This window comes from Maniola jurtina, chromosome 2, assembly GCF_905333055.1.
Source record: "Maniola jurtina chromosome 2, ilManJurt1.1, whole genome shotgun sequence".
Taxonomy (NCBI): Eukaryota; Metazoa; Arthropoda; class Insecta; order Lepidoptera; family Nymphalidae; genus Maniola; species Maniola jurtina.
The window spans coordinates 14,505,431-14,533,332 of record NC_060030.1 but is presented as its reverse complement, the minus strand read 5'-3'; the positions used below and the strand labels follow the sequence as shown (position 1 = coordinate 14,533,332).

Sequence of the window (27,902 nt, the reverse complement as noted above, 5' to 3'; positions counted from 1 at the left end):
CGATTAGAAAACTTCGCGGGCATGCTCTGCGCTGCGTTCCGCCATATATGCGCCAGCCCTAAGCTTTATTTTATCATCATCATCATCAACCAATAGATGCCCACGGCTGGACATACATCTCTTGTAGGGACTTCCACACACCAGGGTCTTGCGCCACCTGAATCCAGCAACCCCCTGCGACTGGCTTGGTGACATTAGTTAATAATGGGAGGTCATCCAATGTTGCGCTTCTGGTGCGAGATCACCATTCAAGCACTTTGGGACACCAACGTCTACCAGTTTCTCAAACAACGTGGCCTGCCCATTGCCACTTCAGTTCCGCAACCCGCTGTGCTGTGTCGGTTACTCTAGTTTTCCTACGGATCTCATTTCTGATTTGATCACGTAGAGAAACTCCAAGCATAGCTCTCTCCATCGCCCGCTGAGTGACTCTGAGCCTTGTAAATAAGATAACGATATGCAATTACAAGTGTATGTAAATTGAAACTGCATGTATACAGTATGAAGTAAACACCTGCCTGTGCAATCCCAGCTTCAATTAACGCAAGTCGGGTGAAACAAACTAACTGACGCCCGCTTCACGGTTCGCTGCAGCACGGCGACTGAGGACTTAGCCAATTAATCTAAATTAACGTAAGTAAATGCTCCAGCGCACAGATGTCTGCAGACAATGCCAGTCGGACAAGACTCTGATGAACATATTTTGCTACTAGCCAGCTCTGATGCATAAACGTAGCATATACCCAAGGAAACAAACTACATTTTGAGGAAGCTACTCTAATTCCAGTCAGGAAAGTGCTACTGTACCTGGCAGCCACAGGTAACTCTAAAATTGGTGATCATTACAGTGGACCAGAGACAATTAAAGTGATACAGGGAATAGGCTATTTGACAATTTTTTTGAAATTGTTTAAATTCTTTATTACACAATAAGCACACTATATTAATATTTTTCGGTAAATCTACTGTGTTAAGAATTAAAATCAATGATAAAGTTTAAGTTTTGAAGACATTTTTGTAATGGCCCTAGTCACATGACGTGTGACGTCACACGCTAGTAAAGAACTTATCACTTTGTTGGTGTGATTAGGATGTATACTGTATGCCATGCCAAATGACAGCTTTCTAGGACTTTCTATGAATCTCAGAGCTAAGCCACTGACAAATAGATGGACGGACAGACGGACGTGGTGAAATTGTAAAGGTTCCTTGTTGAGTATGGAAACCTAATATAGAACTTGTAAAATTGTTGCAACGTAATAGGTATGATCAGATTTTTTTCTATCTCGTCTGGCTTTACAAAGATAAGCCAATGTCAAGTTTGTAACAAGTTAGGGAAACTATGTATGTATGTATGTAACTATGTAAGTATGGACTTCGTCTGTGCCGGCGCGGCGCTCGCCGACACACGCACGGCATCTTTTTAGAGCGCTTTCCAGTCAGTTTTAACAAAAAAAAAACACTCCAAAAAGGCAGAGTACGCCTGCTAACGAAGTCCGATCAGGTTTTAAGATTCGAAGGTATTAATTAATTATTTTTGTCTGCAGTCCCCAGTCTCAGTATCCAATACAAACTCAGGCGTGAGTAAACAAATGCAGGAGATGATTACACTGTGCCCGCATTTAATCGCGTCTTCAGCAAACCTGCAACACCTGTTGACGGCATATTGCTTGTGTAACTAACAACGGAGAAAGACAAACACCAATATTGCTCTGAATATTAAGTATATTGAAGCAATTTCCACGTAACGTATAAGAAAAGTTTAACTTTTTTAGAATCTGTTCCAAAAATATCACACTATAATATTGTAAAGGTGAAAGCGTGTGTGTTTGTGTGTATGTTTGTTACTCTTTCACGCAAAAACTACCGGACGGATCGGTTCAAATTTCAAATGGAGATAGGTTATACCCCCTTTTTTTTTTTGTTTTTTTTTTTTTTTGTTGACTCTGGGGAATGCTAGCCAGCCGTGAGGCAGCCAGCCAGCTGAGGGAGGGTATGTGGGACTCGCCGGCCGAGAGGCGACCGGAATACCCACTAAACCCCAGCGGCGCTACTGCGCGTCGCCTGGCGACTGGGTCACGGGAACGCCGAAGCAAACAGCCTGGATTAACCCATAGGCTACTTTTATCCCGGAAAATCAAAGTCTGTTCTCCACTCCATTACCCCACCGACCTTTAGGTCTTCCTCGGTCTCTGTGACCCTCTGGATTTTAACAACAACTAATATTTAAACATCTGCGTGTTTAAACACCTCTCTCATTTTCCGTGAGCAGTTAAAAGTGAATAATTAATTTGCAGCAGTGGCAACACATAACAAACACCTTTCCGCATTGTTCTATCCTAATTAGAATTACAGATGGCGCGCGGCGCCGAGTTCCCAACACGAGTGCATGTGGTTTATGAATTTAAATAATGTACCTATCATACTAACTCTGATGTAGAGGCTATACCTAAGTTAACGAGGTAAACTACGCATTAGGGTCTATAATTCTACAAGGACGGACTGAATTTTAGTCTGCAAGCCGACACTGAAGAAGGCGATACGTACTTATTTGTACCTGCTTTGAATGGATTTCAAAAAGAGGAGTTTTTAATCCTACGAAAGAATTATTACTTCGTACATCCATATCCTATATACAACATTCGGGAACTCTTTTAAAACTTATCTTAAATAATATACGAAAAGAAAAGTTTTGACTCGCTATCAAATCTAAGTCCAAACCCTTGGACCTAGAAAGCTGAATTTTTCCACAAAAAGATTCACCTTATAATGTATGTATTTATGTCTGTTTAGGTAATAGGAGGTCGAAGTCTGGACCACTTGACTATCACCACTTTTGTCAATTTACTATGCCGTTTGGACATTTGACTCAAAATATGAAAGTTTCAAGAGGCAACCCTAAACAGAAATGAACTAGTGCTAGTTTTATTGAAGTCGACATGATTGCCGTCCTGATTGCACCGCCACCTCCAGACGTGTTTGCTTTATTAAGTGGATGTGTTTAATGTTTCACTTCTCTGGATGCGTTTGAATATTCTAGCGTCTGAATTTAAATTTTACTTGAAGACTAAACCATACTAAAATTATTATTGCACTAGTGTGTCTCTATGTTTGTCTGTTACCTTTTCACGGCTGGCCCATCCTTTTTACCGATATTGACGTTTGGTACATCATCCACAGGTCCTCCCGAGGGCTAGGGTTCGTGGGAAGGGCAATTCTCTTTCCGCGTTCCCCATCCTCTCCTATCTCATAGCTCCTCGGGCTATGCCCCATGGGTGCATCTATTGCGCCCTCTGCTTGAGACACTCAGAGGGACGCGTGGGCAACACGCCCTCCCTGCCAGGTCAATTAGCCATGACTAACAATATCCCATGAAGCGATATTGTTAACCACATTACCACAGTACACCGGCCCAAGCGCTGCTGTTACTTGCACACTCAGGCACACGAGAAGGCTACCTGGCTTGTGCTTGATTTAACCTTTGTAGACATAATATAATATAGAAAAGTTGGGGTTCAGTACACACACACAGTTTTAGTTAAGAATATATTTATCAGCTACATTGATTAACATATCCTATCCTTTTCCAATACCGTCCGATAGCGGAGAAAAAATTTGCTTTAAATCCATCGTACAATAAACGTATATTTCGTCGGCGCGCCTCAAAGCCATAAAGGCTTGAAAAAGGCCTTTGTGTGTAAGAAGGCTGAATCAGTATCGGCTATCAGTGCGATGCAGCGATATAAATGTTCCACTAGATACGGCGCTTCCTGGAAACAACATGTACCAACGAACATCGGTGTCCGCACTCCTGTCAATCGTAATCCATTTTATACTGGCTTCCCACGATGCGTGATTCTGCGGATTTCCACGCACAGTCGATGCCCACGGACAGCAATGACATGGCTGACTATCTGCGCTAACAAGGACGATTCTTTTATCGAGTTGCATCGGTGCAGGCTGATCCGTGTCCGTCCACAATATCACGCACCGTGGGAAGCCGGCAGTCCGTTTATAAAAATTAAACTTGCGCCACAACTCGAAATTCGATATTATTCATGTAATCATATTTGAGTATTTATAGGTAGCTTAGTAGTACCTATATAGGTTTAGTCTGTGCTAACTTATTTATGATAGTAGAATCGTACGATTAACAGGAGTGCGGACACTGATGTTCGTTGGAACAAGTTGTAACTATTATGAGCCTTATCTAGTGGAACTTTTATATCGCTGATGTAAACCGATGACGGGATCTCCTTGAAAAGCACTGTGCCTTTCAGCGGACTTGTTTACTTACTGGGATCGGAAAGATTGGACTTTGTAAAGGAAACATGTTAGTCTAAAATTGTTGGCTGCTATTTGGTAAGAAAATATATCACACTAATATTATAAAGGCGAAAGTTTGTGTGTGTGTGTGTGCGTGTGTGTATGTTTGTTACTCCTTCACGCAAAAACTACTGAACGGATTTAGCTGAAATTTAGAATGGAGATAGATAATATCCTGGATTAGCACATAGGCTACTTTTTATCCTGGAAAATCAAAGAGTTCCCACGGGATTTCGAAAAATCTAAATCCACGCAGACGAAGTCGTGGGCTTCGGCTAGTTATGAAATATTTTGTGCCAATATTAAAGAGATATAAGATATATTTTTAAAAAACTAGTTCCATTTATCGTTAATAGTTATAAATAGTATTTAAAGTTTTACTTAGTAGACTTTCGATCAAAGTTTTGGTAACATTATTATTTGAATATTTTTTTTATTATTTATCGCTTCACCACAATCACACGTATGGAAAGTTATGAATAATGATGTAGTAAGAACGCGTTTGTTTAGAAGAAGAAGAAATAGAATGAAAATTGCATCCATTGATGAGATGCAATTTTCTGAAAATTCTACTTTTTACATGACTGCCAAAAAAGGATAGATAGATAGATAGAACACTTTATTGCAAACAAAAACACATGTAAAGGATCACAACACAGAAAGAAGAAAACAGAAAAAACAATTGTGTGCAAAGGCGGCCTTATTGCTTGGAGCAATCTCTACCAGGCAACCTTTGCTGAAAGGAGAAGTGCTAGTGTTGGATAGTATCAAAAAAAGGAGTGTACCTTCAGGTTGTAAGTACTCGTACGTATGTGAGTTTATTCAACCATAAGTTCTAAATGCATGAACAGATTTGGATGTACGAGTATGTGGTATCGTTAGAATCCCTACATTATTCATGCTATTTTTTTTAAATAAACATGGCGGCTGAACAGCGCCATTTTCAAATGTGAAAAAGACTTTTTAGTTTCGTTTTTAGCAGGGTAATTTTTTTTTTTTAATTGCGTCTTGTATAATGAAGGATCTAATTCAATGTCTCGTGGGATAATTTTGTTAAAATATACCTATTTCCGTTTTCAAATTTCAGCGAAAGATATAGTCGTTAAATGACACAAAAAAACCGATAGATACAGTAAAAGAAACATATTCCACAACCCTTTGTTATAAAATGAAGCTAGACGCTCGAATAGTCAAAATATTGAAAGGAAGCTAACATTCAGAACATTCGAGATGGCAATACGTGCTGCAATGACTACGATCCGAGATGCACTCAGTTTGAGGAATATTGAAAACAGTTTCCATTAGGTTAAGCACATTTACTTGGAATATGGCTATATCGTTTCAATACAAACCTCTACAGTAGAGATGGGTGATTACTTGCAAAATTGAATACCAGAGCTTCGAAGTACAAGTACAATAAAAGGCCGCGCCCGAAATATTCATATTCAAAATATTTTTATTCGATTAAACTTTTACAAATACTTTTGAATCGTCAAATGCATCTACCACTGGTTCGGAATGCCTTTCCTACCGAGAAGAACCAGCAAGAAACTCGGCGGTTGCTCTTTTCAAAGATTTGATATAATTATGCCATGTATAAAAGTAATTGAAGTCCTGCGCATTGCTGAAGCAAGCTGCAGGTCAATTCCAAGCTCTTTTATCATTTGCACAATCTTCGATTGAATAATGTGGTTTTTTCACGAGCATAATTTTAATAGAATTTTTTCAACTTGGCGATTGGCGATCAATCACTTACGCAGGCGAAATTGCTCTGCTTAGATACAGCCCCGATGCAGTGTCGCCGGCTTATCAGTCTTTTATCGAGTATACTTTGGAGCGTATAAATCGTTTCAACGAATTATTTTCATTTGATTTTCATTTCATTCATTCATGAAAATCAAATGAAAATAAACAAAATCTGCGTCTTCTCATGCCAATATGGTGCCAATGACTTAGACAGACAGGGGAGCCAACATAATTCCACAGGAACTATTCTTTGAAACGATCCATAATCAAAACTTCACAACCTTGTTTCTTCTTCACCGTTCTACCGCAGAATAGACCAGCGAGAAACCGTTATGTGGTCGACATTCAATCTACTCGTACGAAACGTTTTTGTTCAACTTTTTTATACCAGCTCATGATAAGTCTCCCATAAGCTCATAGATAAATAGGTCAGTAGAAAGTAGCCCCTAAGCGAAATCCCATCATCCACTTACATCGATGATCGAGCTGAAAACCGATACTGATTCACCCTCCTTAACTCACAAAGGGCTTTATCTCTTTGAGGCCGCCGACAAAATATAAGTTTATGATTGGATGAACGCAACGCAAATTTTCGGTTTTCGCTGTCAATATTGTGTATATAAAGTACTAGCTGATGCTCGCAGCTTCGCCCGCGTGGATTGGTCAGATCCCCTGCAGCATCAGGATTGAGGAGTTGGAATCCAAATTTTTTATGAAACAATGTCGCAAAGATCCTCTATCGATTAAAAAAGAAATGACGCAAATCGGTTCAGAAATCTCGGAGATTTCGGTGTACATAGGTAGAAAAACACAACTCCCTTCTTGAAAGTCGGTTAAAAAAGTAGCCTATGTTACACCCTGGTCAATCCTCTACTTGTATGTGAAAATCCCGTTAAAATCAGTTCAGCCGTTCCGAAGATTAGCCTTTTCAAACAGACAGACAGACAGACAGACAGACAGACAGACAGACAAAAATTTTAAAAACGTGTGATTCAGTTATGGTATCTTTCAAAAAACCATATGACCTTAATATGTGGTAGTTATTTCGAAATTACAGACAGACACTCCAATTTTATTTATTAGTATAGATTATTAAAGGAAAGTACTTAGGGCCACTTAAAATTTTCATTAATCTATAGTGCAAGTAACAAATTCCAGCTTTTTGTCATCGAAACTCCACAAGAGACATGTCCAGTGTATTATGTACAATATTTTCCAAGATCAACATAATTTTATAATACAAAGTGTTATTTATTGACGAAAAGATGACTAGTAGAGTAGACTAGCAGAATAGCAACTTACACTATAAACCCATTTCTCTGACCTCTTTCTAAAAACTGCGTTTTCGAAATCTTATTATTTTTATCCCCACAACTTATAGGTCCAACTTTCGTCAGCCTTTAATTTAATTTGATAGAATGTTTGTAATCATTCTGTCGTTTATCTGTAAGCCATTCCGTGATTAATGATTTTTTTTTGCGAAATGTTGTCCGAGAAAAATAAGAGCCATTGAAATTTGAAGAAGAGTAAAATGTTCGTGACTAACGCGAGGTTCAAAGGCTCTGGTGCTGTGAAATAAAATACAGGAAAGTAAAAAGATCGAGCCAACGATGACGGTTCCAATAAATCAAATGAATACGCGTAATGAAAACTGAAGTGCAGGACGTCACACTGAATGCGTGCGGACGCGTGTACGATTTTATGCGATGCGATGCGATTGCTATGCGAGAAAATGTAAGAGCAACGCATACAGACTGAGTAGAGTATTCGAACATACCTACAGTTGTAATTGGTATAGTTACTGAAAACAATAAGCAGAAGACGTGGTTAAGTGATCATACATTCACGCGCCGCCGCTCTGTGCCAAAGTAAACAAAGCTTAGTTTGAGTGGATATCAAGAAAGAAGCCGCCCCTTGGCACTCTACTGTAGCGATGTGCGGAACGTCTTTAAGGCACGTCATAGCAAAGCGCGAAGGAAAAGGCAAAAAAAACTATGCGCAAGCAAGTTCTAGGCTTAGGTCTAGTTTCTAGGGTTATTTTCTTCTCTCTTTATTATTCTCGTTATTTTCTTCTCTTTATGATTTCTTTCTAGTTTTTCTATTTATTGTAAGATAAACTTGCATTTATAGACAATCATGCCCGAAGGAAAACATATCTAGGTTGGAGCACTTTGTATAATCCTCGTTCAAATTTTAGGTTCCGTGTTTGACAAGTTGACGTCGCGCTTTCTGTGTGAGCAGTCCTTTATACTCAGTAGAATATTTTTCATTGGATACACGGGTTTGTGAAATCGTGACCTAGTAACGCTGAGTTTGCTTCAATGTCCATAGAAAATCAGTTTCATTCGTGTATCTCATATAAATTGTTACTCGTAACACAATAATTTTATATTTTAGATTAATTAATATTTCAAATCATATTACATAAAACATTATGGCTAAGTAATTTTTATGTAATCATTATAAACAACAGCTGTAAACTGTTGTTCACAATCTCTAAACTAATATAATTTCATAATGCTCCCTTCGGAAAAATAAAGCCCTTCTAGACCCTTTCAACCTAAGTTCAAAGATTATGTAGGTGCATGAGAGTTAAGCACAGAATTGTAAATGTAGTCGATTCCAACGCAGCTTACTTTTGAAAAAGTATTATGTAAAAATATCTACACATATGAACGAATGGACGGTATGAATACTTTTCGACTGAAACTATTAGGCCTTTATTTTATCATCATCATCAGCTTGTGGACGTCCACTGTTAAACACAGGCCTTTTCTAAAGAGCACCACCACACCCAGTCGTCAGCCTTCCTCATCCAGCCACTTCCCCCCATCCGCTTTATATCGTCGCTCCATCGTGCTGGAGGACGTCCCACACTACGCTTGCTTAAACGCGGTCTCCACTCTAGGACTTTCAGGCTCCAACTGCCATCGCCTGTACGACAGGCATGACCTGCCCATTGGCACTTCAGCTTGCTAATAGTTTGGGCTATGTCAGTGACCTTGGTTCTCCTGCGGATCATCTCATTTCGGATCTTATCCCTCAGGGAAACTCCTAGAATAGTTTATTTTAAACATGTAATAAATTATATTTTCTTTGTATAATTTATGACAAAAAATAAAAAGCCGTCCATCCAAGGCGCGCACCGCAAATTAGGTAAATATTATCCAACAAAAAAGATCCATTACGTACGGCATAATGAAATTATAAGGCTTTCATGGTTTATTATAATGGAATATGTAATGTGGTGTTCTGAGAAAGTTATTAACAAGTAATTTAAAAAAGTTTTCGAAAAATGCCGACTGCGGTTCGCTCTACATTTTTTCCAGCCCGCACATAAAAGCTGCCATTTGGATTTTAAACAATTTAATGTACCCAGTGACATTCGTGCTATAAAGACAAATCCATTTATGGAGTAGGTATGAGCGGACATGAGAACATATACATACATACAGATCAAACACATAACCCTCCTTTTGGGCTTCGCCGCAGTTGGGTAAAAAAAGATCCATTACGTACGGACAATGAAATTATGGCTTTCGTGGTTTAATATAATGGAATATGTAATGTGGTGTTCCGAGAAAGTTATTAAAAACTTACGCTACTTCAAAACTTTTCTATTTAAACTTTTTAAAGACATTTTAATTAATGTAAAATTGTAAAGCTAAGTTGCCTCGGTAGGCGTTCTTGTGAACTTGTAATGATTCTGACTTCTGAGATGCTAAGTGGGTTTGTTATTTTTGCATTTTTGTGAGGTAGACACTTAAAATGTGCTTCAAATTATTGTAATAACCGAATCCAGAAAGTTGTTGATTATCTTCTCAAAAGTTCATCTATATGGTCAGTGGTACAACTATAAATTCCCTTCACTTATGAATGTATAAAAAAATGATTTGAAAAGAAAAAACCCTTTCGAAAACTGTTTTCATAGAATCCATTAAATGAATAGGAAATATTATATGACTCTGGAAAGATAAATAAAAGTAAGTGCTTAACGGAGAAACTTTCCCATACTGAGGAATAATATCGAAACTTTGGCATTGAATCAAGCATTAGGGCGGGAAACGAAGGCAGCGGCTTTTGGCAAAATTATCATTTATATAGCCGGGCGGACATTTCCAAAATAATAAGGCGTGACCGATGAATAATACCTACTTACCTATAATAACATCTATATATAACTATCGTTACTTTGTGGCTAGAGCAAGGATGTGACCTGTAGCTCGCTCCAGCAATGCGCTGGACTTCAATTACTTTTATACGTGGCATAATATTGTTTATCAAATCTTTGAAAAGAGCAAACGCTGAGTTTCTTGCTGGTTCTTCCCGGTAGGAAAGGCATTACGAACCAGTGTTTGATGCTTTTGACGATTCAAAAGTAGGTTCTAGTAAAAGTGTAATTGAATAAAAATATTTTGAATATTTTTGACTGTGCGACACAGACCGTCCGAGTCTTAATAATAATTACAAAACGAATCTCGCAATAAGGCGGACTAGAAAAAACGTAGAGACAAGAATATTGCGTCACGGAATCCTTTGTACAAAGAACCTTTCAAAGTAAATTGCGTTCCGGACCGGCTACTTTAAATATGGCGTTTTAGGAGCCTACAGCGGGACCGACTTAAAAAGTTTTATTAAAATCGTTCGGAAAATAAGTGGTGAAAGACTAAAAGCCTCCCTTTTAAAATTATCGACCTGTTTTCTCTTACAAAAGTAAAATTTATTTTTCTTGACTCTTGGGCTTCTTCTCATACCAGAGCGCATTTGAACCATCGTAACTTATCTTACGAATACAATAATATAAATAAATACTTTGAATTTGAGTTTGAGAGACCGACTCGTACTTAACAGGGCTCTCTCCGTCACTTGCTTCCACTCGTTTCATACAATCGTAGTTCCAATTTCATTTGAATACTAAGCGACCAAAGTCCATGAAATTTTGCAGACATATTCTAGAAACTAATATCTGTGTCTGTGGTGTTTTAGATTTTTCTAAAAATATGTAGTTTTAAAATTACAGGGGCTCAAAGATTTGTATGAAATTTTTTAAGACCACGTAACTTTGAAACCGAATATTTTAACAGAAATCTGGAAAACCACAGACATAGATATTAGTTTCTAGAATATGTCTGCAAAATTTCATGGACTTTGGTTGTTTAATATTCAAATGAAATTGGAACTACGATTGTATGAAACGAGTGACGGAGAGATCCCTCTTAATAGAGATATATTATCTTCTAGTCGCATACGGTACCTATACTTACTTATCAGGCCAAACTTCTTCAAAGGCGCTTTCTGATCACTAGCAACAAGTTTCAAACGTTATCGAGAAGCCGAGAGTATAGAGGCACTGCTTTCAAATTTAAGAGACTCCCACCATCTTCTCATTTATCATCTAAACGTAATATAAACCCTATGGCTTTGCACATAAAATCCATTATGCAATGAAAACGGTGAAGAGGTGGACAACTAGGTCGGTATTGGTTTCGCTACTTTAGAAAATTGCTGGTAAAGTGCATTGAAAGGAAACAGGTATCTAATATAAATAGTATTGAATGGAAAGAAATTTATGCAAAGAGTTATCTTGAGACTTGGGGTAGAAAATTGTATGTAGGACTGGTAAACTGTACTCAAATAATACCAGCAGGTTGGGGTTTTTAAAGGAAGCTTTTTGAGCTTACTCCTGAATACTGAAAAGCAAAGCTTTGTATTAATTTGACTTGATCGTATGTTGTTAGGGCGCCTTCAAATTAGCCGCAAAGGCAGCGCGGCTCTTTTGTTCTCTCTTCTGAAAGCTAAAAAAGAAGAGATTTTTTAACTTTTCATAACAGGTTCTTCTGAAAGTTTTAAAAATATCTTGCCGATTATTCCAAATCAAGTTTGTTGTTTCTGGCGTACCAAATGGATTAAAAAAATCTCAATCGTCTTAAATCTACATAGGTCCTTTGAGTTGAACACAAAAACAACATTTTCAAGAGTATTTTCCGTTGAAATTGAAACGGAACTTCGTTCCAGTTTCGTACTTAAGTTAAAGGAAACTGCTTTCAATATTCCTCAAATCGAGTGCATCTCGGGTCAGAGCAGGGTTATCGCCTTTGTGAGAAATATATTTACGGATTTTTTCGATAAAATGCTCTTAGGAAATAACTTTTGGGATATCTTTCTTTTACTTGGGATTTTAGCTCTGCTAGAATTTATTTCGCTGATGTCTTGCTGTTTAGATGTATTTGCAAGAGACTGCATCATCACCTACCAACAGATGAGATCGCGGGCAAGGGCTGACTTTGTATCAGAATATTTAAAAAAATACCTTTTTTTTTTATTCACTATAGGTAAGCGCTTGACCACAATCACACCTGATAGAAAGTGATGATGTGGTCTAAGATGGGACCTACTCAGATATGCGTTACAAAGGCAAACTTAATATCAAGAGGTATTCTTTCGTAGGAAAGTTGTGGTATCGAAACAGCGATGTGTTTGATGATGACGTTGTATGTGTTTTGCGAAGGTTTTCCGTATTTAATTATTTTCTGCCGATAGTAATGAAAATTCGAGTGAACACAAATCCTGATTAAATTGTCAAACTCAGGTATGAAAGCAATTCCAACTATCAATAAAATTGCGGCAAAGAACAGTTTTTTACTGTGATTGAAATTAAATAATTCTATTGTGAAAAGGATTATTGTTTATTTTTCATACAAGCACTAGTATTCATGGTACTAATACTATACGAAGTTAAAATCTTAATTTGGTTTTATAACTCGTTAAATTAAAGAGTTGTCTTTGACATTACAAAGTGGATTTTAAATTTAAAACACTACTGCCCAACAAGTGTAAATTAAAAATTTATAAGTAACACCCCCGACAAGTGAAGGTTACAGTAATTAGAAAAGAGCTGATAACTTTCAAACGGCTGAACCGATTTTCTTGGATTATAGCTAAGAACACTCTCGGTCAAGCCACCTTTCAAACAAAAAAAACTAAATTCGAATCGGTTCATTAGTTTAGGAGCTACGATGCCACAGACAGATACACAGATACACGCGTGAAACTTATAACACCCCTCTTTTTGGGTCGGGGGTAAAAAAAGGAGTGTATCTAGTGTTTTCAGGGTTTATGTATGTAATATGTATATGAGGTTTTTACAGCACCATAACTTTTAAATGCCTAAACAGATTTGGAAGTATGCTGTATCGTTAGAAACCTCACCCGAGTCACAAGCAAAAAAAGTTTTTGATAAATTCAATAAATGGCGGCTGTCTTATGCCATTTTTCCAAGGGTAAAATTTTACTTTTTGAACGCTTTTTAATAGGACAGTCGCGTCTTCAATTTTTTTAACGTATTTAGGTACTATTTACACAAGATTATAGAAAGCACCCTGGATTATAGTTTGGTGGCAACCCTAGAGCGAACCCGTTCTACTTCTAACTGCATTTGATATTGCCTTCACGAATATTGGGAACGCTTATTTCGTTTGCATGTTTGGAAAAATGCGTATATCGAACTGAAATAATCATGTTGCCGAACACTACCCGAGCTGAATTCTAATATTGGAAACTTTATTAAAAATGCATATTTTATTAGCTAGGTTGGTATGATTTCGTGAAAGAGGTTAACCACCGAATCAAGTTCGTATGGGCAACGTTTAGGAAGTTCCGTGATATTAGTATCTGCAATTTGTCTTTTACCGGCCAAAATTAATGCTCAATCTATCTTTAACTTGGCGAAAAGTTACTTGGCAACGCTGTTATTTGTCAAAAAGACTTTCGACGAATAACAACATTGCTAAGTAACTTATCGACAGATTACAGATAGATTGATTTTAATTTTGGCCGTAAGTCAGCTAAGGAAATTAAAGTCAACCTTCAGAGAGAGCCAGCGAACGTCAGACCTTCGCTGTTTTATAAAAGCTGAAAGATTCTCTACGTATTGACCAGACACCCTTAAAGTTTAAAAGTAGGTGTGTGACAGGGGGTTGCCAAGATGCTTTACACAAGAGCTTTTATAACGTCAGTTAAAAAGACTGTCGTGTAAATGAGGCCTTACAATTTGACGTATTTTTATACACCTTTTTTATCTGTAAAACGTTGCCTTTGTCCCGCTCGATTCACGTATAGCGCAGTACTTGTCTGATTAAATCTGTTCGTTTGTATGAAGTGTCGGAGGTGTGATGATAGTGGTGTCGCTTTCGACATCAATGGGTGATAGAATGTAGCTTTATTAGCAGTATAAATATGTCAACAAAAACATCCCCCGAATATCACAACATAAGCCTCTGATATGGCAATTTTATGATTCATATATCGCGGCGTGTTCGCGCCGATCCTCGTACATCGGCAGTCGGCACATAGTGGGATATTTTATTCATGCCGCTCAAAGTATTCATCACTTCAACAGAAAATCCCGCAGTTAACAACACTTGTTGTACTATCTGTTTGTTTAAAAATGAATAATATTACAATGAGGAAATTACCTACATATTATATTCATTTTTAGGATTTTTTCTACTCGGGAGGCCTGTGGGTCAACTACTCAAAGAAAGCCATAGACACCCTAAGGGTGCAGTATAACAACGGGTTCAGGATGCTGTTGGGCTTGCCGCGGTTTTGTTCAGCGTCAGGTATGTTCGCAGAGGAGCGGACTGATGACTTCTTTGCCATAATGCGGAAGAAGTCATCATCACTGCTGACAAGACTGCGCTCAGGTACCAACCGCATCCTGAACATGTTTGCAGATAAGTTGGACTCACCAATACTTGAACACATGATTCAAGTGTTGGTGAGGCAACAATAATTGTAAATTGTTCTTTCCACTACAACATTATATTACTAACATTAGTTTTTAAGCATCAATATTGTCTACTAACAAAGTGAGTCCTGGTTGCTCTTAATAAAGATTTATTATTATTATTATTATTATTATTTTAGGGTTCCGTACCTCAAAAGCATTAACGGAACCCTTATAGGATTACTTTGTTGTCTGTCTGTCTGTCTGTCCGTCGGGTCTGTCAAGAAACCTATAGTGTACTTCCCGTTAACCTAGAATCATGAAATTTGGCAGGTAGGTAGGTCTTATAGTACAAGTACAGGAATAAATCTTAAAAGCGTGAATTTGTGGTTATATCATGTAAAAAAAAATTAAAATGTGTTTCAATTTTCAAAGTAAGATAACTATACCAAGAGGGGTATCATAATATGAAAGGGCTTTACCTGTACATCCTATAACAGATTTTTATTTATGTTTATGCATAATAGTTTTTGATTTATCGTGCAAAATGTTGGAAAAATACGCAAGTACGGAACCCTCAGTGCGCGAGTCTGACTCGCACTTGGCCGGTTTTAATAAACCCTTGCATTTTCCTTTCATGGATGAATATACGAATTTATGAATAGTTAGCTAACTGCCTAACATCATTAGAGTAAACTTCGAAAATTGGTTTTAGTTTAATTAACAAAAGTGATTCTTACCATTTTACTTCTTCTATAGTACGGAATCCTTGGTGTACAACTCTGACTCACATTTGGCTGGTTTTTTATACAAGAAACCAAAAGCTTAGTTGTAACATAACAACGCACCTAGTGTTTATGTAAGACCTAGGACCTGGATACGTTACATAGTTTGCTATAAATCAAATGTAAAGTATGGTGCAACATGCAGCATGCGATATGCACCGCCCGCCCTCCTACTGCTAAACATGCAGGAAATGTTTTTTTAAACTTGCTCTGTTCACACTCGGCTAAATATGAGATCATGAGATAGCAAAATGATAGGCTCCTTTCTAAATATTTTTCCGTTGGGTTACGAGTCCCAAAATCGTGGCCGGGTTGACGGGATTGCCGAAGTTGGAACGACAGTTTTATAGCTCAGTAGAACCGCTGATTTACATTTATAACTTCTTAAAAACTCCTACAAACTAGGTCAAGCGGTGGACGTTGCTGAATTTATAATGGTATTAAAATTGTTACAGAAATCTTGTTTGATCTATGACATGGAGTGCCCCATGGATTGATTAATTATATCATCACCATCACAATCAACCAATAGACGTCATAGGTCTCTCGGAAGAACTTCCACATGCCACGGTCTTCCTGATTCCAGCGGCTTCTTGCGACTGGTTTGACGTCGTATGAGGAATTTATATTATGCCTTTATCGCCCTGTACAAACTTACTTGATGGTTGTTTTGATTTGGTACATTTAATAGTCTGGAATATTCCATGGATCTTACCTGAAATTAGAAAAGAACTTATGAATATCATTGTTTCATAGAAAATTGATCACACTAATATTATAAAGGCGAAAGTTTGTATGTGTGTGTGTGTGTGTGTGTGTGTGTGTGTGTGTGTGTGTGTGTGTATGTGTGTGTGTATGTTTGTTACTCCTTCACGCTAAAACTACTGGACGGATTGGGCTGAAATTTAGAATGGAGATAGATTATACTCTGGATTAACACATAGGCTACTTTTTATCCCGGAAAACCAAAAGGTTCTCACGGGATTTCGAAAAACCTAAATCCACGCGGACGAAGTCGCGGGCGTCAGCTAGTAAGGGATAAAAGCGAAGATATCCTACTGGTTAAGATGTCGGTTCAGGAGGTCCAAAGGCTAGGTTTGTCTAATTTTTTGGAGTTATCCACAATGTTGTCAAAGGTTGTTTAACTATGAAGTCTGCCAAATATCTGCACTTGGCAAACTAGTGAGACTCATTTATACATCGATGGACACATCTATATTGGATTTCCTCTGGATTCCGCCAATCCACTAATAACCGGCCAAGTGCCAGTCAAACTCGCGCACTGAGGGTTCCGTACTCGGGTATTTTTTCCAACATTTTGCACAATAAATCAAAAAATATTATAAGTACATAAAAAAAAAAAATATCTGTTTTAGAATGTACAAGTGATGTACCCTTTCATATGATACCCCACTTGGTATAGTTATCTTACTTTGAAAATTGAAACACATTTTAATTTTTTTTAAATGATGTAACCATAAATTCGCAGTTTCCAGATTTATTCCTGTCCTTGTGCTATAAGACCTACCTACCAACCAAATTTCATGATTCTAGGTCAACGGGAAGTACCCTATAGGTTTCTTGACAGACAGACAGACAGACAGACAGACAACAAAGTGTGTATAAGGGTTCCATTTTTCCTTTTGAGGTATTATTCGTATTAAGCCATTTTTCCAATTTACACATAATATGTCAACAGTATATTCTCTCATCAATATTTTCATACTGAATGTGGAACAAAGGATACAACAGAACAATTAGAGCGCGAATAAGTCAGTGAGCGGCTTTTAAATTGGATTAAAGTTGTTAATAAAAGGTTCCTCTTGGAACCAGCTCGTAAACGTTTACGCCATAAAATCCAGCGCTTTTAAGCCAACGAGAGCATAGAGTTTTTATTGTTACCATCCATGACATAATTCTAGATTAAGTGCACTGGCTGACTGGCCTTGGTACTTGGTATTAGTTTCATGGTAGGGGATTCGTTCTAAGGGGATAGACAAACGGGCTGCAATTCGACTACAAAATTGTAATTAAAATGCAGTTGACACCACTGATGTTGCGGAGGTTGCTACTGTATTTGTAACTGTATTTGCAACACATGTAAAGACATGTTTTAGCGTTGACCCGGTTCAAATCACTAATCCAAAACGAAATATCTGTGGTGTATTAATGTACCCCTTGCATCTATCTGCCCCAGTTCCACCTACGGGCATAGTTTTTACAGGTACCTACATAATATTATACCGTTTTATGAAATCAACATTTTGATATTGAATAATTGCAATTCATGTTAGCGTTTCTCAGTATTTACCTGTGTGGTATAAAAAACTGAATATTTGGATCAAAAAGTAAAATTTTTGAAACTTAAGTCAGTTTCGCCCATCGGTGAAATACAAAAAAAACCACAACATTGGTAAAATTATAAGATACAAGGACTTCATTACCATGGATTTGGGTTTAAAAAAAAAGTCATGTCATTCTCCGGGTCTCTAAATAATAAAATATTCTATATTCTTTTAAAAAATCACATCGATCCGTTGCTTTATTGCGGCGTGATTGACAAAACAACAAACAAACACACCTTCATACTATGATTAGTGATAATATGAACAATTTTGTGCAATATTTACAAGTTTTTAAAAACTGATAGCCGTATTTCATGCTGAAAATGAAACTAGATGAGAAATTTTTGGTAATTGGTTTCCACCAAAGGGTTCCGTCACAGTTAATAAAAAAAGCGTAACAGAGCTGCCAGCGGTTTTAAAATTGGATTCACGTTGGTTATAGAAAGTTCGTTTATCCTGCTCCTTGTAAAAGTTTTATGGGATAAAATCCAGTGGTATTTTACGGTAGCGCAGTTTTTATAGGTGCTGTCTATAAGTCTAGATTAAGAGCTTCGTTCCAGCTAGGTTCTAGCTTAGTCTAGCTACTGGCATTGGTTAATGCTTTTGATCTAGCTATACAAACTACATGGACAAATATTGGTTTAGGGTGATAAAATAAAAATACGAGGTCTAGGTAATAAAATATTATAAAAATAGGCGTAAAAATTGAGAACTGGAATATAAATATGCTTTATTATTGTTCTCTACATGAAATGATAATTAACCTACTCGTTTATTGAGATATCGCTAAAAAGTCGATATTATTGCTCTTTGCATGGGTTTGTTCATTCTCCAAACGTTGATTGTAAGTCTGCCTTGAAATGAGACAGCCTTTAAGATCACCGTATAAGGTAAAAACTAGGATATCCCCGTTTTTGAGAGGAGACCCGTGCTCCGTAGTGGATCGGTGATATGTTGATCATGATGATGATTATGAGGAGTTTACACATAGGAACACAAGTGTAAATCAAAAATTTATAACACCCCCGACAAGTGAAGTCACAGTAACTAGAAAAGAGCTGATAACTTTCAAATAGCTGAACCGATTTTCTTGGATTATAACTAAAAACACTCTCACTCAAGCCACCTTTCAAACAAAAAAAAAACTAAATTAAAATCGGTTCATTAGTTTAGGAGCTGCGATGCCACAGACAGATACATAGATACGCAGATACACACGTCAAACTTATAACAGCCCTATTTTTTTTTTGTCGGGGCCGGGGGTTAAAAATTATAAACAAGAACTATGTCACAATTAATAAAAGTGTGATAAAGCTTCAAGCAGTTTCCAATAAGATCAAGGTTGATAGTAAAAAGTTCGTTTATCTATCGGATCGTAAAAACTGTATGGCATAAAATCTAGTGGCGTTTTAAGTCCACGAGAGCGTCCATTTTATAGGGCAGTTATAATAGCTATGTCTAATGTAGGATGGTGATTATAATCGTCGTTATTAGCTTGGTATAAAAGTAAATTTTTTATATCAAAATAACTATAATACGCGACAGGTGGAGATGGCAATCGGGGTATGAGTCGGGAGGCGCTCTGCACACCCACACGTCACCAACGCTATCCCGTACCGGGTTTGAGCGGGGGCTCTGCGGCTGTGCGGACCCGATCGCCATGTCGCGAACTGTAGATAAAATTAACTTAACCAATCGGGGATTAGTTTAGATTTTGAGAAAATTATGGAAAATTTTAAGCAAAATTTTAAACGTGAAAGATAGCTCGTAAGGAAATCTACAGATTTCCTTACGAGCTATCTTTCACGTTAGAGCAAGTGATGTATAATTGCTTATAAAGCATACAACTCCGAAAAGTTAGGGGGTGTGAATCCCGGACTCCACGACTTAACCACAATGCTACCATCGCTTTTGATACCCAAATGTTTAGGTTGTTTAGTACCAGGGTTGAACCCATTACCCAGATCACAAATTGAGAATTTTCAGCAACAAAACTTCAAGCATTATACTTACAAGTATCAATGATCAACCCATTTCCGCCCCACTACTGAGTACGGGTCTCCTCTCAGAATGAGAAGGGCTTAGGCCACAGTCTGCCACGCTGGCCCAATGCGGATTGGCAGACTTCACACACCTTTGAGGACATGGAGAACTCTCAGGCATGCAGGTTTCCTCACCATGTTTTCCTTCACCGTTAAAGCAAGTGATATTTAATTGCTTAAAACGCACATAACTGAAAAGTTAGTGGTGCGGCCCGGGATCGAACCCCCGATCTCCGATTGGGAGGCGGACGTTCTAAACACTAGGCTATCACAGCTTCAAGTATCATATTATCATTTTTAACCCCCGACCCAAAAAGAGGGGTGTTATAAGTTTGCCGTGTGTATCTGTGTATCTGTGTGTCTGTGTATCTGTGTATCTGTCTGTGGCACCGTAGCGCCTAAACTAATGAACCGATTTTTTTGTTTTTTTTTTGTTTGAAAGGTGGCTTAATCGAGAGTGTTCTTAGCTATAATCCAAGAAAATCGGTTCAGCCGTTTGAAAGTTATCAGCTCTTTTCTAGGTACTGTAACCTTCACTTGTCGGGGGTGTTATAAATTTTTAATTTACACTTGTTTATAGAAAACTTGTCTAAATATCTCTTCAATTTAATATTGTCGTTTTCCATCGTTTGTTGTTCTTATAAAAACGTCTCTCAACTGTTCCGGGGCGGCGTTCCGGAGTTGATTCAATTACGTGTTTCCGGTAGAATGCGCCGGCAACTGCAGAACGAGCAAACGCATCCATAACAACAGCAAATTGTAATTTAAAGAGTGAGCTTCAGCTGATGTTCTACTTACCTAGTCAGTAATTAAAGAATCTTGTACTGAAAACTTGTCATATAATTTCACTATCAAGAATCTTTTTCAGTTCACACTGTGAGTCACTCAAAACTCACAATGGCGGCTGACGAAAATGAGTGACGACATTAGGAATAAGAGTCGCAGGGAACCGCTGGATCCAAGCGGCGAGTACTTTAAAAATTTACCCAAAGAGCGTTTTGAAGCTGATTCATTGACTGAATTGGTTCCATCAGAACTCGGTCTAATATTGTCATCATGCTTTAGTACTAACATTCCTCTTTTTGCTTCGGAGAAAAGTAATAACAGTTCATCAAAAGAGTCTCAGATCGGGTTGTTATTCTAAGGTTCCGGAGTTTTTGTTGAATTTTGAAAAGCAAATTATTGTAAATTAAAGCTCGCAAGAGAGTAAGCTACCTATTAATACAATAATACAAGTGTAAATAAAAAAATAATATTGAAGGTTACAGTAACTAGAAAAGAGCTGATAACTTTCAAACGGCTGAACCGATTTTCTTGGATTATAGCTAAGAACACTCTCGGCCAAGCCACCTTTCAAACAAAAAAAAAACTAAATTAAAATCGGTTCATTAGTTTAGGAGCTACTAAACTTACACAGATACACACATCAAACTTATAACACCCCTCTTTTTGGGTAGGGGGTTAAAAATAATGATATGCCAAAATCTTGTCTTGAAACCATTCTTCGAACTATGTATTTGTCATCGCGCGTACCTTATAGAAACAGTTCAGCTGAAGAGCGTTCCAGAGTTGATTTAATTACGTGTTTCCAGCAGAATGCGCCGGCAACTGGAGAACGTGCAAAACGCATCCATAATAAAAGCGAATTGTAATTTAAAGCTCGCGAGAGAGTTATTTCACGCAAGCCTCGACAGCACAGGTGACTGTCTGTTAATTTTCCTACTACATTTTGAATGTCGTTATGAACTAACTTTTTCCTGAGATTAAGGTTTTAAATAATCCCGCAGGAACCTCTTGTCTAAGCTTTTTGTCTTACTAGAAGTCCTAAGTCTCTCCTTCAGCATACAAATACTCCTCTTTTAACGCTTATGACTTTGTCTTGTCTGTCTGTCTATCCATGTCCATCTAGAACGATTTCTAGAAAGTATGAAAGCTACTAGCTGTTTCTAACATGGTAATTGAAATTCTCAACTTAAGGGTATTTCTGATACGACCTAACTAGGGCAATCTTTAATAAAGTTTAAGTTCCAATTAAGTGTAGTTTTGATTTCGTTTCTTTTAACTCTGCAGACCTGCTTCAGTTATTTTGAAACCTGTCGAAGCCATCAATATCAGCTATCAAAGTTTTCTCAAGTCTACGAAAGTTTATCGATTGCAGTCAATTCAAGTCTGCCTGAGTATGTTTTGATTTATTTTGAAACTGTTGAACGTCTACAATCTCGACTTATGTAAATGAAACATGGAAACGATATTCCGTACGCGAAGTCAATTGCATTTGAACATGGAGATACATGATACTAGAGCGCGTATTTCTCTTGAATTGACCTAACAGGCGTGTCTACACTCTACTAGGACACCAGTAAGTAGTGCTATGTGATTCAGTAAATTGGGGCTGAATCTGCTTTTACTGTGTTTTTCTTCTTCTTTCTTCCTGGTTTTCTTTTCCGAACTTTACCGGACCGAACTCTTACGGTATGGTAGTGTAAAAAGAGTGAAATATAACGGTGATGATACTTTGGCTATATGGGCGGGTCAGTTTTGTGTGGCACGCCGTGTCCATACAACGCTGAAGAGCCGTGGCTCGTCATCTCACAAAACCATTCTATAGAATAGAATAGAATAGAAAAGATTTTTATTCAAATAAACTTTTACAAGTGCTTTTGAATCGTCACAATAAGTTACCACTGGTTCGGAATGCCGTTTCTACCGAGAAGATTGTTGTCTTGCCTTGCGATTATCCACAAGCGAGCTACCAAAATCACGGTAAAGATTACACGTCTATCAACACGCAAAAGTCAAGACGTTAGGTGCAAGCGTCATCATCATTACTGTTGACCCATTGCCGGCTCATTACTGAGAACGGGTCTCCTTTCAGAATGAGAATGGATAGTTTACCACATTGTCCAAGTGCGGATTGAGTTCCAAGCGCAGGTACGTCTTTGTAATTATGATAGGCGGGGGTGCTTCTATCACCCCAGTTTGCTCCTCCATTATATATTATAATCTCGCTGCATTTTAATATGAAATATTTACTTTCCAAGATTCAAAGTTACATATTTCATGTGTGTACCGAGGGACTGTCGGAGCTATCGCAAACTTTGCCACTTCATCAATAACAGAGTGCGAGTTTTCTCCGGCGAGTCTCAAGTTAATTGTTGTTGAAGTTTGCAAGAGTAATACAGTTTATATTAAACCTCGGTTGTTTACGCCACGCGTAGGTATGTAATGTAGGAATTATACATACATCTCATACAATAACAAGTGTAAATTAAAAATTTATAACACCCCCGACAAGTGAAGGTTACAGTAACTAGAAAAGAGCTGATAATTTTCAAACGGCTGAACCGATTTTCTTGGATTATAGTTAAGAACACTCTCGATCAAGCCACCTTTCAAACAAAAACAAACTAAATTAAAATCGGTTCATTAGTTTAGAAGCTACGATGCCACAGACAGATACACAAATACACACGTTAAACGTATAACACCCCTTTTTTTGGGTCGGGGGTTAAACAGAAAAGCGCTGACTCAGTTACTGACTGACTTATCAACCCTAAGCCGAAAACTTTGGATCCGAAAGCTCAAATCTTGCTCAGGTTCGCTTTATTATAGAGGTTTTAGCGGCTGCTAGTAATTTGTTATCCTAAATGCGAAATATGTCTTCCTGTCTGTCTGTCTGGTACAGCTGGTAGCATTTCATCGACTGTTGATCTGATTCTTGACCAGGTTTGGCAATCTCTCTTGCAATTTACATATGGACCATTTTTATATCATGAACAAAAATATATCACAACTTTCGATTTCAATATCAGGTTTCAATTCGTTGTTACATGCATGCGTTCGCGCATCGTTCATTCGATTGAGTTGACATTTTGTACAGTTGTTTTGAAAACTTGCGTGAAGATTTTTACCAAATTACCATCAATGTATATTAAGTATATGCGTGCAAGATCCGTTTCGGTTTTCGACTTCGGTTTTCCCTGCTAGCTATTCTATTGGTACCTTCAAAATATGAGTGAATAGGCACCTTCTAGGCAGGCGCGCTTCACCTTAGGCTGCATCATTTTTTACGTTTTGTGTGAGTGCAGTCAAGCGCAAGCCTATATGGTTCAAAAAAGAGTTGCATTGTAATGCAATAAGATATATAAAAAAGAGTAGGATACAAAATATATAAAAATGCAATCATGAACCATTGCCGTAGGTAGGAACAATAAATTTTAATGCCTGAGATAATACCGTATCTAATTACGCCGGAACTTTTTTGTTCCCTTTTAACGAAATAAGAATTTATTTTTAACCCCCGACCCAAAAAGAGGGGTGTTATAAGTTTGACGTGTGTATCTGTGTATCTGTGTATCTGTGTATCTGTGTATCTGTGTATCTGTGTATCTGTGTATCTGTGTATCTGTGTATCTGTGTATCTGTGTATCTGTCTGTGGCCTCGTAGCGCCTAAACGAATGAACCGATTTTAATTTAGTTTTTTTTGTTTGAAAGGTGGCTTGATCGAGAGTGTTCTTAGCTATAATCCAAGAAAATTGGTTCAGCCGTTTGGAAGTTATCAGCTCTTTTCTGGTTTTCTTATTACTTTTATCCCAGGGCCACCAGAGGTTACGTATTTTCTGACATAGGAAATATGTACGATTGAGTAGTGTTAGTAAGTACTAAGAAGGCATGCCTAGCCTACCTGCTAGCTTGCTTAGACGGCCAATTTTCAGGTATCTGATAATCAAGGTACATAAAAACATTACTTACCTCACGTAAATTCTCCAAGCTGATTTTTACGTATATTTTAGGCAATATCCTTAAAAATAAGTCGCCAATACTCCCAGACACTTCCCGCGTCGGCCGTATTGCTTTGCAGACGCTTTAAAGCTCCCAAAATAAGTAATTACTTAACTGCACGTAAATTCTGATACTCCATTTTTTTATATATGTCCACCAGACAACTATTTTAAAACCTTTTACAAGAAGACAGACCGATCCAGAGGGCCAATCATCCCCTAAATTCAATTTTAATGCCTCTGTGGGTTTGAGCGCGAGGGCATTATCTACGCGCATGAGACTGAGTGAGACATGTATTAGAATACTAGCCGATGCCCGCGACTTCGCCCGCGTGGATTTAGGTTTTTCGAAATCCCGTGGGAACTCTTTGATTTTCCGGGATAAAAAGTAGCCTATGTGCTAATCCAGAATATTATCTATCTTCATTCCAAATTTCAACCAAATTCGTCCAGTAGTTTTTGCGTGAAGGAGTAACAAACATACACACACACACACACACACACACACACACACACACACACATACAAACTTTCGCCTTTATAATATTAGTGTGAGGTATATTGACTTCTCTCTCACTCTCTTATAGTTTACTTATGTCAATTAATTATTAATATTTAAAAAAATCTGCTAAAAATTAAAAAAATTGGAGAATTTACGTGAGGTAAGTAATGTTTTTATGTACCTTGATTACCTGATACCTGAAAATTGGCCGTCTAAGCAAGCTAGCAGGTCTGTAGGTATGCGTTCTTAGTACATACTAACACTACTCAATCGTCCACATTTCGTTCGTCAGAAAATACGTGACGGCTGGTGGCCCTGGGATCTTTCACTATTGTAACAGAGGTTCATAATATTATGTCAATTGACAAATGTCAAGCTGTCAAGATGGACGTTGCCTAGATACATAATTATTTATTTGAAAATGATGTTTTGGAAAACTCCGATACTTTGGATCGTAGGCGCGGAGTTTCTAATTTATTAAATATTATAATCACAGTTAAACGGGAAAACATCAATTCAATTATAATATCCAACAGTCAACCAAAGGCCACGAACAATCAATCAAAACCCAAACCATAGTCAAACTATTTTTAGGGTTCAGTAGATATCTTTAGAGAAAAAAAAGATGCTGCAGTCTCGACTGTTGTAGTCGCGCGGCTTAGGTTCCCGCTTCGTAGTCACTTTGTCGCGCAGGTTTGGATGATGTATTAGGCGCACCTTCTTTTATTTTATCTGCTTCAGCTCTACTTATCTACTTCTACAAAATACGGTTGAAATTTATCATCATCAGGATCAACCCATCGCCGGCTCACTATTGAGCACGGGTCTCCTCTCAGAATGAGAAACTACCACACTGGCCAAACAGGTGTGTCTAAGACTGAACCCGAACTAACAAATCTATCTTTCGAAGAACTCTGCATCAAGCAGCGTCTGTCCTCTGCTGTACGTGCTCGCATTCTCACTTTCTTTGGTCACATATTAATATATAGACGCTGTCCCAGTGTCCCTATTGAACGACTAGTAGTTCAAGGAAGAGTAGAGGGGACATGAATTATATCATGAACCTATGTCTTTTTGCACACACAGGAGTAATCTGACACCACAGTAGTAATATTGCTTCTTAGTTAACCCGCCAAGTTAGCCCGCTTTCATCTTAGACTGCATTATCATAATAATAATAATATAATATAATAATAATTACAACATAACATAACATAAACATAATAATTATTTTTATTCATTAGAATGCAAAATTACATTAAGACTAATTATCATAACATTAATTAACTTAATGAATTACATTAAGATAGCAAAGCACAGTTTGAGAGCCATATACATTCTACCAATAAAATGGTGTATGTATATTTGGGTCTTTTAATAACTAAATTATATTATTTACATAAAATTAAAAAATCTTCATTAAGAATTCATTAAAAATAAAAGTCAAACTTAGGTACTATCAAAAACTATGATCAAAAACGAAACAATAAAAATAAAGCTCATAATTACTAATAATACAAATTCATAACATGTCAATAGAATAGGTTACTTGTTATTGTCACTGCGGAATTCAGAAATGTCATAGTAGCATTTATTTAAAAGCATAAGGTGAGATCGCAGTTAAAGACTAACATACATCAGAATAAAAATAAAAAACTTCTTCATCAGACGAACTACTTGGTCCATTCTCCCAATTTTCGTCAGACTTCGCGCACAAGAGTACCTACCTACCTATCAATAACAAACTGCAATATGGCTTCCGCAGCGGCCGGATACGCAACGGTCGGGTTGCGTTGCGTGCGCAGCACGTAAGCGTGCCCGTATGCGTAACCCGGTGTGTCAGGGGTTCACGCGCGTCACTACGCACGTGGCACGTGTATATGCTGCATACGCAATTAGTGTGGATCGGCCTTAAAGAGAAAAATCCGAAAACTGTCAATTGAAGTTACATAAAAAAAACTTGTACGGAACCCTTCATGTCGAGTCAGACTCGCACTTGACCGGTTTTTGAAAGTTATGACAAATAAAAATTAGACATGCAATAACAAACAAAATGAAAAATAAGCCACTTTATTCCTTATTTCAACGGGTGAAAGTCGATTTAAATTTAATCATGTATCTTAAAAAAGCGAAATATTATACGGCTACATAAAATGGGTACATTTTTAAAGCAACGACATGTTAGAAACAGATATTTCGTCTTGGTCGTTTTAAACTGTAAGTGATTTTTTTTTTTTATGAGTCATTCAGATTATTCTTGATTTATTGATGTTCGGTCAAAAATATTTCATGGAACGTATATTAACATAACATTGATGTTACTTTTCTACCGCCTTGTTTAGAATTGGCCTTTGCACAACACGTTTTCTAAACGTGACGTTGACGCGCGTTTGTTGCGGTACAGTCGCCATACGCACGATAGTCAGACGCAACCTGTAGACCTTTGCACACCTGTATTTTGCGTTTGAATCGATACAGACGCGCGTGTGTAGCGATACAGACGCGCCGGTGTCGCGCGTTTGAATCAATACAAACGCAATGCTAACGCGCGTGTGTATTGATACAAACGACAACAAACTGCTCTGTAGGATAAAAGCTCGCCGTCGACGCACGTTTCTAAAACGCGCGTCAACGGGGCACGAATTT

The 27,902-nt window shown here is 37.7% G+C and overlaps 1 protein-coding gene and 2 long non-coding RNA genes across 4 annotated transcripts in view; 1 reads left to right on the top strand and 2 right to left on the bottom strand.

Annotated features, from left to right (window-relative positions):
- LOC123871599 (syndecan) overlaps nucleotides 1–27,902 on the bottom strand; it is a 310,798-nt gene that overhangs the window by 40,980 nt on the left and 241,916 nt on the right. The gene's annotated exons all lie outside the window — the stretch shown is intronic.
- Nucleotides 303–16,675, top strand: LOC123871644. Its single transcript, XR_006797308.1, has 3 exons — nucleotides 303–440; nucleotides 6,918–6,922; nucleotides 16,665–16,675. It is a non-coding gene; the product is annotated as an uncharacterized LOC123871644 (long non-coding RNA).
- Nucleotides 14,581–26,650, bottom strand: LOC123871651. Its single transcript, XR_006797310.1, has 3 exons — nucleotides 26,639–26,650; nucleotides 21,045–21,048; nucleotides 14,581–14,878 (listed from the first exon to the last, which is right to left on the bottom strand). It is a non-coding gene; the product is annotated as an uncharacterized LOC123871651 (long non-coding RNA).